Source organism: Diuraphis noxia, unplaced genomic scaffold, assembly GCF_037042655.1.
Source record: "Diuraphis noxia isolate RWA-SAM2 unplaced genomic scaffold, SU_Dnox_SAM2 contig0004, whole genome shotgun sequence".
NCBI lineage: Eukaryota > Metazoa > Arthropoda > Insecta > Hemiptera > Aphididae > Diuraphis > Diuraphis noxia.
In genome coordinates, this window is record NW_028301714.1 from 61,746,727 (window position 1) to 61,761,224 (window position 14,498).

The 14,498-nt window shown below is 28.3% G+C and overlaps 1 long non-coding RNA gene across 2 annotated transcripts; it reads right to left on the reverse strand.

The window, feature by feature from the left end:
* Positions 1–11,206: 11,206 nt before the first annotated feature.
* LOC149056301 (uncharacterized) lies at positions 11,207–11,766 on the reverse strand. 2 transcript variants are annotated; one of them, XR_016191672.1, is made up of 3 exons: positions 11,698–11,766; positions 11,508–11,624; positions 11,207–11,346 (listed from the first exon to the last, which is right to left on the reverse strand). It is a non-coding gene; the product is annotated as an uncharacterized LOC149056301 (long non-coding RNA). The 2 variants fall into 2 exon arrangements; XR_016191671.1 differs by having other exon boundaries at positions 11,468–11,624.
* Positions 11,767–14,498: the final 2,732 nt, after the last annotated feature.

The window sequence follows — 14,498 nt, forward strand, 5'->3', positions numbered from 1 at the left end:
TGGGTTTACAATATAAGAATCGTATTTGTATTGTATCAATATTGTAACACGCAAATTTTTTGTAGTACATGATCAAAAAAAAATCTGCCTCAAAGTCAAGATTATAAAAATAAAAATGTGATTTGGCCTTATGATTATTTGAACACATTTTTAGATGAAATAACTTTTTGAATAATGGAAAGTGATTTTGTCGAATAATTGTCCTGTTTCTCTTTTTCTTCTGTTTTTTTTTTCTTTGTTCATACAAAAATAAAGAAATGTGATATTTTTTTGGTATGAAATGTTTATGAGGAAAAACAAGTAGGTACAAGCATTCCTCGGTTACCGCCTGATTACACTACAGTGAGTTTTCTTGGTATTCTACGAACGTCAATGTCCTTGAGTGTTGAATAATTCACGCAAACTTTTATAAAACACAAAAATATTTTGAATTATTAAATTTATAATTATTATAATATAGAAATTAAAGGAAAATAAGATAAATCATTAAAATATTTTAATTTGTTAACACGTGCATCAATAATGTTATTTTTAAAGCTACTTTTTGTCAAGTTTAATGTTTATTATTATGCTTACAAAAAACAATGTGTTGTTTATTTAGTAAATTGATTTATTAAATGTACAGTGATATGCGTAAATCAATCATAAACACAATTTCAGAACTGGCAATAGGTTTTAAATTTTAAATAGGTAATTAGCCCTTTTTTATGTGTCGAATGACACCCTACACAGGGACCTCCTCATCCCGACAATAAAAAACGTCGCCAAAACTCAATACAAACGCTTCCACCTCAAAATTTCAAATCACCGAAACCCTCTCATCCAAAACCTCTCTTCACGAACAATCCCTGGCGACCCTGGCCGACGTTTAAAACGTAGGTGGTGTCATGATCTATTAGTGAACTAGTTAACTATCTTGCCATGAAGTGCTATTACTGAATAGCTTCTTCAACCAAGCCAACCACGTCCTACAATATAACCCTCCATTGTGCTTATTGTAAATTTCTGTTACAGATTGTACAAATTAAAATAAATATGTTAAAAATTAAAAAATTAATACAAAAGAATAAAAAAATAGGTAATCGAAATGTATGTATAATTATACTGAAATATATTGAGTATTATTGTACCTATGTTTCAACCGATTTGTGCATACAAAATAAAATAAAATGATAAAAGCAACAAACAAAATTATCATATTCGAAATAATAAGCCAATGGAGCAAATTGTCTGAAACAGCGCCTTTAAAATTATATTTAAGGACGTAAGTGCCGTTGAAGGACAGTGCAAGGCCTCCAATGAGCCCAGTATATCAGTATATGTTTGATAGAGACTCGTGTTGTAATGTGTTTGTTTCTAAATAATAAAAGTGATTCAAACAGGTGTTAACTGTCAATTGTCATCTTATTTTGTGTATCACTCAAAAGATAAGTATACGACAGTATGATATGTGACCCAGACACTCAGTAATAAAAGCTCTTCAAAATAAAATTTATATTTTATTTATTTATCTCAAATGATTAATTTATATATCTTGGAAATTCAACCTCCTAAGTGAAAATTTTTTTTAACATCTTGCACCAAATCAATAATTTAGCATAATATTACATATTATTCAGCTGTGATTACATTAATTCTACTAATATCCAGCTCACAAACTCACACAATTAATAATTATTAACCCATATATATCGTATTAGCTTGTATAAAATAAATCACGTCATACATACATTTTAAATCCATTAAAAAGAAAATCAATTGTCAAACTAAAAGTTTTGTACACTAAAACAAATAACAAAACTCCTCGTCAAGATATTACTTTTTTGATCAAAAAAGTTTTCCTGTGAGGATTATAATAACCTTACTCCGTGGTAGTCCTGCGTATCAAAAACATCCCCTTCAGAGTCAACGGGTAGACAAGCAGAAAGGTCTTCGTGGTCAGCACTTCAAGTGAAAAAAAAATAATACACATATTATATACAAAGAAAATAATTTATAAACTAAATAATAATACCTGCGTGTAAATAATAATAATAATATAAAAAACCCATACCAAATTGTGTCTTGATTGCGAAAGCTTTGTTTTGTTAGTATTAAAATATCGTACGGAGATAATTTCAAATTTGACATGTTTATGTTTTTTTAATTAAATTAATACTAAATACAGTAAATCGGCCCTTTTAACTATATAGATATATGACATTTTATGGGTGATATTATAAATTATCTAAATTTGAAAAACTTACATGGTACAGTCTATTGATTCAATATAAGATTCTTGCACTTGAAAACATAGTATTAAACTTTAGAAATAAATCGTATTTTTACTATGTGGAATTGGTAAGTATAGTTTCTAGACAATCAGAAACTATTGCAAAGATTTGTAAAACGTTATATCAAAGTACGGAGGTTTAACAATACTCATAAATATGTTTAGGAGCTCAGAGAAGGATTTCTTATTTTACATTATAAGATTTCTTAAAAAATAACATTTTTTCTAATATATTTAAAACATATTATATTAGTTTTTATGCTCATTTTTCCATCGAGTAAGTATTTACCTCTCCTGCGATTTCTAAAACTAGCTACTTCATTTAATCAAAAAAAAAAATATATATACATAATATATAAAAATAAAAATTTTTCTCGCTTCAAAAAAATATAAGCTTATACATTTTATTCACTATCAATTATATTTATTGCACAGTACATTTTAATTCATCAAGTGATATTTGATATTTTTATTACAACCTTCCAAAGTCAATTGTAGGATTTTTTAAATTATTATGTATGTTTATCACGTCCTACCAAATTATTTTTATTTGTACGTTTTAAAAATAATATAATATGTATGTTAAGTATAGTTAATAAATATTTTATAAAAAAAAAGACAACAATTAAATATTCATTAGTCATTATGTTATACCTGCAACACATAATTATGTTTTTTTTATTTACTGTAGTATTATATTGAAATAATTTTGTATAAAAAAATATACATTATTTGTATCGAAAAAATGTATGATCTAATCTGCCTAGAATCTATTAAAACGTTTGATCCACTGTTATACTTAAAATCTAGTAGAATATATGAATATCGGGTCTCATCGAAAAATTGTGGTCCACTAACCTGTCATCGAAACTTTATTTTATATAAAATTATATCTCATAAACTATTCATTTATTTCGATTGTTTTTATGCTTCAATCTATTATATTTAGAAAAGTATTCTACTCTAAAAAATTAAAATAAAACCACATATTATAATTCAAAAGAGTAAAACAATATAAAGATAAACAAATATAAATACTTTATCTATTAACGACATGAAACTAGGTAGGTATACAAAAAAAAATTATTTCAAAAATATTAATACTTTTTGAATACCTACCTAATGGTTGTTCTGGTTAGTTAAATAATTTACAATGTATAACTTAATACTTTTATACGTGTTTAGCATTTTTAATTAATTTTTTCATACTTTTTTGAAACCAATAGATTTAATGGTGCATAATATTAAATGTATTCTCATCATGGCTTACAGTCATGAATAAAATAGATTTAAAATAGATTTATGCTAGGGGTCTCCGGCCACTCCTACAAACAGCCCCCCCCCCCAACTCCACAAGTTCCAATCTTGGTTTTGCCAACCCCAATAGATGTTTTACCTTAAAATATAATAATTTTTTCAAAATAATTTTCAAATCTTAAAACCATCTTTTTTTTCTTTGCTAGGCAGTTATATTATATTTAGCAAAAGAGAAGTTTGTAGAGATTCAATATAACTTTTATATGCTAATAATTGTACTAAAAATAACGTAAGTATGGAATAATTATTTTTAACACTCCGGAGAGTATAATCATACAATTAAGAATATTATTATAAATATCATTACTAACACTATAGTGTTAAAATATCGTTCTCTGCGAAGGCGAAGATGAAAAAAAAACGATTGACGTACCCGGCACTCTTTTAACAATAATAACAATACCTTCGAACGCCTATTTTAAAATGTAAATCCCGGGAATTATGTGAGTATCGTTATCCTTTCTGGGTCTCGATTAACATACTCTACGAGGGACGGGGTATCCATATATACTCTCTCTAGCGCGACATCCGAACACAGCAAAAACTTTGTGAAAACCAGTCACGTGCCATCTGAAATTGCATAGCAATACTATATTACAGACAGATGGCATATTTATGTATATACTACTATTATAATACGATATACCTATATAATTTATTTAATTTTTTCTTATTCACACGACTTCCTCTTTTGATAGAAATCCGTTCGATACGATGCACACATTCTAGGCAGCTAAAGCGGCGCGTAAGTCTAAATAATATTATGCGTTAGTAATTTTAAACTGTTGATTTCTTCAAATCGATAATAGTAAAGGTTAATGGTGTGGTAAACTGGATACATAACTAGTCGAAAAAACTACCCTTTTCGATTGGGTCTTGAAAAGTCGTGTAGAACTAGACTTGGCGCTCATGTAAGTGGGAAAAAAGTACAAACAATTTTCGTAGTTATGTCTACACGTCTTAGTTTTATGTATAATCTTGATAATATTTAACAATCGATAAAACCATGGTTGGAGGTATACAACTGTAGAAAAAAGATAAGTGACAACCGATTTTTATCGTTATGATTTCCGGCTAGAAACATTAGTTCTACATGCATTTCGTGAATGTGGCGAATGCATTAGGTATATGCGATATTTGTTATGAATTTGTGACGATGACGATCCGTCGCATACGATGCATTCAAATGCAACGAAATACAAACTATTCTGATTTTCGTAACGTTTGTTAGATTCATGTACAACACAACGTAAATGGAACATAACGGAAGGGGCAACAGATTTATATTATTTACTATAATAGTTGTGCAACCAGTAAATTATATTCAATCGTAATAACAGTATATACGTGACACTTAATTTTCTCGTCTAGGACCTTTAGCAGAAAATATACAAAAGCCTAAACATTTCAGAATGTTATCGTATTAGGCTTAAATTATATTTTTATAATTTCATTCGCAAAGTTGACCTTTCGGTAACGCAAGAACCGAAAATCCGAACGTATAATAGTATTAACTGAACAGTTACCTCCTCCTCCTCCTCTTCCTATACCTAGCTATTTCATAACGAAATCTTGATGAACAATCGGGTGCGTGTCTCGGCACAACTATGGTGGCGTGTGACCGGAATTTAATGATCCCGAACCGGCGATTCTGACGTCAAACCGACAACGATGAGTACGCTGGGTAGAATTAAGTTATCTCCGCGACGGTAGTTTATTTATACATATAAAAAAAAAATAATTTATCGGTTATTTTTAGAAGAAAAAACTGTGCGCGTTGTCGTGTTTTCAACACGTTGATCTTCTAAATTCTAAATACTACGTCAATGCTATATTGATCGGTAAAATTGTTATTTCCCCTTTTTATTTCTCCATTCTATATATTTACTGGTATTAAAGTATGATATATACCTACACGAGATGATAAATAACTGGAAAATGTATTTTAGAGTTCTAAAAACAACCTAAATATGTGGATAAAAATCAAAATATCGTTATGTGACCAAACATTAATAATTGATTATCAAATTCAGAAATTTGGAACAAAAAATATATTTTCATATTTTACGCGTTCAGGACATCATTAATCGTTAGGTTAGGCACAAAAACTAAATTTACCAACAATAATATTAGGTACCACGTATTTATATTAACCACCTCTTTATATTTCGATGTTTGTTACTAGCTGGTAGTAGAAATGTTTCTTTAGTGTCGATAGCGCTGAGTACTGACATATTTATCAAGATTTTACACAACATTCAAAATTATTTTTAAAATTCAGTTATTCCATATTAACTAAATTTTTGACTGAATAAATTTAAACAATTACATTTTATTTTAAAAAACATACTAATTTCGAAGATGACAGGAGATTTTTTTTTATTGCACGAAGAGAAAGAAATATGAGCTACGCATAGCAGTGAAATACAAAAAGTATTAATTGCTACTAAATTTAAAAATACATTGGAAAAAATCATGAATTCCATAAATACTTGCCCAAAATATATAAGCATTAAATACCTACTCAACTTTTTACCCATAATATTATATTAAACTAAACAAAAATGTGTACTCTATACTATTCGTGAAATGTATATTATATCATATCAGCTACCATATTATTATAGCTTGCCAATAAAATTATGACGACTAGGTGAAAAATATGAACCTTATTGATTAAAATAAAATTCTTAAAACAATAATAGTGATCATAAAAAAAAAAAAAAACGATATAGCATTGAAACATTTAAATAACTTCAGCTGCAAAATATAGATTACATATGGGTTGTAGCAGCGCAGCGGTGTCATATTCGTCGACTGCGCTGCTCTTTATCGGTGTGTTCTCACAGTGTATACCCTGAATAAATAATAAAATACACAAATAATTAGAGCCAAGAGCTAGGGAAAAAACACGTACAACGTCGTCGTAAAAGTAATAATAATAATATATTATGGAAATCCGTACGATGGTGGCACACATAATATTATACACGCAGCAAGCGGATGGGGTAGACAGAGCGACAGAGAAAGAAAGAGAGAGTTGATTTTGAGGGAAACATAACGTTACAAGAGCGTCGCGTCCAGTAATTACACCGGTGCAGGGGCGGGGTAAGCACAAAGAGACTTGGGTAGGTACACGACTTTTAACAAACGACGCCGAGAACGACTACGACTACAGTAGTGATGTGGCGCGGTGGCAAAGGGATAAATAATAGCACGCAGTCGTATGGACGTGTTTGTGTGGGGAAGTTGAATTTTTTTTTTGTCATTATTTTTATTCCAGCACGCGATACGTATATAATAATAATAACAATAATATGTATACGCTACTTACAAATGATGGTCAGAAATTTGACACGATTCCGAACACACCTGCACAACATATAGGTATAATACGTGACCACGATATCTTGTCTATATACAGTAAATAATAAAATGTTGATATGAATACCTACATATTATATAACAGGTGTGTTATAAGCACCATATAGGTATACCTAAATATCAGAAGTGAGTGTCGGGGCCGAGGAAGACTTTTCTGAAAGGATTTTTTTTTCACTCGCCGTACGCGCGCCATTTTCTTTCTTTACCCAACGGCATAATTTTTTCCTGCAAAATAGTTTCAAATTACTCTCGCACAATTCGTACGTCGTCGGAAATACCTACGCAAGTGCTTTGGAAACGAATAACGCGTGATTCCACAAAAACGTAATTTATAATAATATTCTAAACAAAGTACCCATCTATAATAGAATATTATGATTGTCGATGGATGCGAAATCGATAGCACGCACCTCATCTTTGTATATATTTTAATATTATATCAGCCGCAGTGGTGGTCATTACGAATTTATTCAACAAACCACCCTTCGTATTTTGCTCCACATACACGCATGCATGTATATATTGCATATACCTATATATGAACTAGCTGATCCCGTGCACTTCGTTGCCCGTTAAAATTTACTAAATCTATATAACTCTAACATTATTCAATTCGTTATTTAATAATCGGTGAATGGTGTTCAAAACTTATCTTAACTTTACCGTTACCTGGAATAAAAATTCTGGTTCGCAAAAGTATTATATTATAAGGTAGGCAATCTACCTACAGTAGGCTAAAATTTCAAGTATTTTGATTGGGCCAAAAAAAATTTTCAGAAAAATTGAAAATTTCAGGTGTCTATAAATATCTCAAAAAAAGTTTAGATATTTTGAAAATTAAATCATGTAAATAAAATGCCAATTTAAATAACTGGTAAAATTTTCAAGTATCTACAACTTATACTTTTTGAATAATAACAAATATTTAAAATCGTTTGAGGATAAATCGTTATCGTTACGCTATTTCGTAAAGATTTAAAATTCAAACGCACTTAAAATTTTTCCTATAATGATGCTTCGAGTTTTCTCTATAGCTACTTGAAGAAAGCTTATGGGAAACTTAGTGTTGTATTTTTAATCCTTAGTTATAAACACAAAACATTTTATGATTTTTCAACTTCAAAATTAAATGCAAGTTTTCGCGTTTTTGACAGTTTTCGTAAAAATTTGAACTATAAACGCTTATAAAAAATATTGTGACTAACGATTTTAAATTTTTTTTAGCTACATTAAGAAAAACGCATAAGGAACCTTGTATAAAATTTTCAAGTTTTTTTGGTCATCCAACATTTTTTACCAACACTTCAAAAAAAGTTCTCATAAAAATCGAAAATTTCAGTGATCTATAAATAATTTTAAAAAAGTCCATAAATTTTGAAAATTTCAAGTATTTAAAGTGATTAGTTTTTGAATTACAACCATATAAAAAATGTTGGTCGAAAACTGGTTTTGCGTAAAAATCCCCGTTTTTCTGTCACTTTTTTTCGTTTTCCTCGTTTTTTTTGGAAACTGTTGGAAAATGTTTACCTTTGAGTTGTATAATAAACCAAGGATATTCACTTTTCCATCGGAAACCACCCCCAAAGTTTGAAATTGAAACATTATTTCGACTAGTTATGTTGTACACGGACACAAAAAAAAACACACATCATTGTAAAATCAATACATTCATCACTCCGTTCAGAATCTAAAATATAATACTATTATACATATCCATTAAAATATTTATAGTTATTTTTTTTTATGTTATAAATATTTCGTAAATTATATACAATGGCAATATATGAATTTTTAGAGTAAAACTATACTTTCATAGTAGGTGTAATATATTGATATAATTTATAGACATTAAATCTAACCTCTGATAATAATCTACTAACACTATATCACTAGGGGCTAAACGATACCACACTTGCAAACAAGCATGTGATATATTACATTGGATTTGGTTGGATTGAGTCTCGCTTCATTTTTTCAACCATTAATACATGAACTTTTATTGGACCATTACGAAAGAATGCCTCGAAACTCCTAATTTTGTGCAGTTTAACAGATTATGGTTTTGTTCTATGGAAGTAAAGAAAAATTCCCAATATTATAAACAGCAAACTAGAATACGTACCATTAATAAACTATTTTTAGTATATAATTCTTAATATATGAAATATTAAATCTCATAAACAATTTCAAACATTTACTAAAAATCGTAAGTATAGTGCACCATGATGTTCCTTATACAAATAAAATATGATTGCACTGGAGATAACACTTGTTAAACCAAAAATAATCCAAGTACCTATTTGAGAATATTGTTTAGTAATAAAACGTTTTCGGAAAATAAGTTTTTATTTTAGTCCATAATATTTGAAGATTTTTTGAAATCAAAATTAAATGATTAACCTTCTGAATTACATGAATCTAAAATAAAAACCAATTCATACATATACATTAAAAAATCCATTTAATGAATATACAGTAGTAGTAAAAAATTTTAAAAAAATGGTAAGTAAAAGTAATATAAGCTATAATATAATAGATATATTGTAGGTAGGTAATATAAATTATATTGCCTTGAAAATTGCAATATCGAATTATTACTACGTTATATTCTAAAATATACTTGTTGCTCTTTGAACCATGGTAAATATTAATGAAATAATGAAAAAATATTTCATTTTTTAACATGGATGATATAAAAATACGACACAACAGTTAAATGCACGATGGTTGTAAGTAAGTTGATAATTTTAAATAGGTGCAGTATGTAATTTAAGTGGTAGTTACCGAAGAAGCATTGCCAACAAAAATTTTTTTTTACATAAACAATGCAACTGTATAATTGCAATAATATTAAGTAATAGTATTTATTAATCACAATTTATTTCGAATATATTATATTTTACAAACAGGTACATCGAATGTCCAAACATCGTTTCAAAAAAAACATTTATAGCATAATATGATGATTTCCTAAACATAACATCTCATTCTGTGTAATTTAAACTGGCTGATAATTTGGAAGTTTAGCGGCGTTTTCCATCTTATCGGATCAAAAAAACAATTTTTTTCATCAGAAATTTGTGACGCCTTAGACATGATTTTCTTCGATTGTTTCATCGCGTATCTCATACCGATCTCATTCCCATAAATAAACAATATCACGCCGTTCGATTTCCCATACGCGAACGAGACAGTCATTTGTTGAATGATAGTTTTCTTGCATAATTATATATTGGCACAAACATCAATTCATGGTGGTCATTACAATCCTCGATTTTAGAAAGTGTAAAACTTGAATAACAATGGGTACTTTTTTTTAATGAAATTATAGACTATTAAACTGCATATACAGGGTGATTCATGAGGCGTAAAACATTCATTATTTATAAAAACTATTTACTTTATCCAATTTTTTTTTTTTCAAAATTTTATGAACATGCTGTTCTAAACCTATATAAATTATTAATATTTTTCACCCTTATATTTATCAGTTAAATCAACTATCAACTTTTTATTTTTAAATGGCAACCTATGTTAAAAATATCATAAATTAATAAGGCTATTTTTTTAATAAATTTTCACGTATAAATTTTCATTTTTCGTTAATCCGTTGACGAGATATAGTCTCAAAAAATTGGATGGTTTTGGGGTGGTGTTTGTCCTGTGTAAATATGTTTACTTATTTTGGGGCACAACTCAGGCTGAACTATCGTACTTACTGAATATATTTGAAAAATGTATTATTTTTTACACTAGAGTAAAAAAATCTCAACTGCGGCCGCGGATGAGAAACGGAAACCATCAAACTTTGGGAGACTAATATCTCGTCAACGGATTTACGAAAAATTGAAATTTAAACGTGAAATTCATTAAAAAAATAGCCTTATTAATTAATGATATTTTTAATATAGGTTGCCATTTAAAAATCAAAAGCTGATAGTAGTTTACCTAATAAATATGAGGGCAAAAACTATTGAAAATGTATATAGTTTTAGAACAGCATGGATTTAAAATTTTGAAAAAAAAAAATTCGAAAAAGGTAAATATTTTTATTAATAGTGAGTGTTTTACGCCTCACAAATCATCCTGTATAACATGTACAATTAAATGTAATTAGGTAAGATATTATACTGTGGTGTATGACATAAATTGATGTAACTACTTTTATTTTATTGTTAATTGTAATTAACAATAAAATAAAAGCAGCTACATAAATTAAATATCATACACCAGAGTAGATACTTTACCTAATTAAATTTGAATTATACATGTATTATTGTACTATGGCTCTTAATAAAAATGATCTTCTTCATCAAAAAAATAATTGAGTATAAACTTGGCAACCATCCTGTTGGCTGCTCTTTTTGATCTGTCTACAAAATTAAAAATTAAAGGCAATGTTAACTGATGATTATTGAATAATTTTAAATATCAATACTAAAATTCATCCAACTAATATTTGTTGGTGGTAATGGTATAATTCAAAAATATTACTGTATGCACAAAAAGTATATCCATCTATCACACATTTCACCTTGAACACTGGTGGAGAATTTTCGTGTAGGGTTTCAATAAAGTTAAAATCGGGGAATATCTCTTCAACAAGAAGCACTGGATAGCTCTTTCTTTTGTCAGCAAAGTATATCACATTCTAAAATAAAAGAGCTCAAGTTATAATATTTACTATTATATTATATTCCTAACAACAAAGTAATTCTTATTACCTTCGGTATCGACATTCTTGGTCGCTTGCTTGATTTACTCGTAATTGACATCATCTCGTCTGGAATGTCCTAAAACAGATTACATACAACGATATTAAATTTAGTTAAACATTAAGTAATTTAATTCATTTTATCGAGAACAGTATGGACAAATCAAATAATCGATTGAAAGATATTTAGGTCTATCGATAGAATAGTAATAAGTTACTTTAACTATTTCGTCTAATAATATAATTTGTTATTTTCTTTTAACTGTACCTTCATTCCATACGCAACTATTGCAGTACCCAAAGGTTCATGTAGATTGTTCCCGCATACATATAAATATCCAAACTTATAAAATAGCAGGAATGATCGAGACGCGATTCGCGTCTTAAAATATTTACTTAATTTATAGTAAAATAATAAATTATTCCTTTTTGGTTCATAATATAATTTCAGCATTAAATCGTGTAACTCTAATCTCACTAACCACCGCTTCAGCTTTATACACTGATTTTAATAGAACAGTATGAATTTCTATAGTTAAGTTATTCTTTCATCACAAAATTTACCATAATAGTTGCAATATTAATTCTACAGAAATATCAACAAATAATCAGGATCACTGTAGGACGATGCGTATTACGAGAAAATCGAGATTTTGTACTTGAAACTTCTGTGGTGCCCAGCAAAACTTATCAGAATTTAGAGAACTTTTTCAATAAAAAACTTTGATCGTAACTAACACGTATGTTTAGTAGGGTAAAATGGATGACTTTTTTTGTAGTTAGTTTATGCCCAACTATTGTAGATCATTCCATTACTATATTATAAAATTGTAACCAATACAATAAAATCATATTATTTCTTATAAAGCCTAATTATAATAATATATGTATAAAATACTGAAGCGTATTCGAATTATTATTTTTTGTTAATGTGTGAATTTAGTTTAAGATACTCTAGTAAAAATAATAAATACATTAAAACTCTTACAGCCATTTAGAAATGGAAATAGGACAATCAGACAGAAATCCATTTATATATATCTATATATAGAGATTTATAAAAATAGCTTTAGAAGTCATCGTCCACGGGTGGGGAGCTGTACAGTGAACGAAACAGTCTTATATGTTTGCATGAGTAATTTCACGGGATAAACAAAACATTATACGTGCCAATCGTATTTATTACATATTCAAAATTATTATATTTATATATTAATTCGTCTAAAATGTCATACACAGCAATAAGCTAACATTTTTATAAATATAGAGTACTATTATGATATTATTATAAATCATTGTTTCTCTGTCATAACAGCCATTTATCAATTACCGTAAATTACCTACATTAAATTAATTATTAGAAACTAAGAATAATACAACTAACAACATTAGATCGTGTAATGGTCGGCTATTTTTAGATATTATTCAAAAAGTACTATAAAGTATAAACTTTCTATTATAATCTAAAATCAATTGTTACCACGAATGATGGAGACACTGGTCTTTCAATCTCTTTCGCTATGGACAATAATTCTATTGGCATAACTATTTTCATTTTGGTTGCTTTGGTCGGTTGTTCGATTTGAATACGCGAGTTCGGTAAATCCTCGTAAAAGGGAATTTCAAGATTATTTTCTGATCCACTTCCTAAACGAACGTTACGTTTAAAATATTATTAATTACTATTGTAGGTAGGTCGATATAATATGTATTATAATATTACTTTTTTTGAATTCCGCTTTATTCCAGGATAATTTTTTATCTAATATGAAATTATGTTTGGTTAAAATATAATCAATACTCAATATATTTTACGAATATGAAAAACTAACCTTCTACAAAATTCAGACTTTGTATTCTTATGATATTATTTGAGTTTTTATCTATAATTTTAATTCTTCTTCCGGACTTTGTGTTATAAGATTCGACCATTCCCCTATCATCCTATTAATACAAAAAGTTCTATCAATATTTAGTTGTATAAGATAAGTAATCTCATATATACCTACTACATTACACATTATAGTTTTTACTTTAAACAATATATTTACCTACGTATGAAGCTATCTTAAAATTAGCGAATAACAAATCATATTATATAATATTTAATATTTATATATCAGATTTAATCACCCTTGTTTAATACGTTCTACCCGTTTCCCGCCACAAACATGGTCTACGATAAGTCGATAACATACGCCATGCTATTATATACAGTAAATTAATTAATTGAAAATAAGAATAATACAAATACCAACATCAAATTATGTAATGGCCGGCTATTAAGATAGTCAAGAATTTTAATTTTTAGATACTATTCAAAAAGTACTATAAGGTATAAACTTTCAATTATAAACTAAAATCAATTGTTACCACGAATAATGGAGATGGAGACACTGGTCTAGTAATCTCTTCCACTATGGCCGATTCTGATGGCATAACTATTTCCACGTCGGTTGGCTTGATCGGTTGATCGATTTGAATGATTGAGTTTAGTAAATCCTGGTGAAATGGAATTGCAGGTGTATTTTCCGATTCGCTTCCTGAACGAACGTTATGTTAAAAATATTGTTAATCAATATTATAGGTAGTTCGATATAATATGTATTATAATATTACTTTTTATATATTCCGCATCAGTATTGGTGACACCATCGTCCTATTAATAGAAAAGATACTGTCAATATTTAGTTTTTTAAAATAAGTAATCTCATATACCAACTGCTTTATACAGTTAACGATTAAATCATGTAATGTCCGGCTCTAAAGATAGTTATTAAGAATTTAAATTTTTAGATACTATTCAAAAAC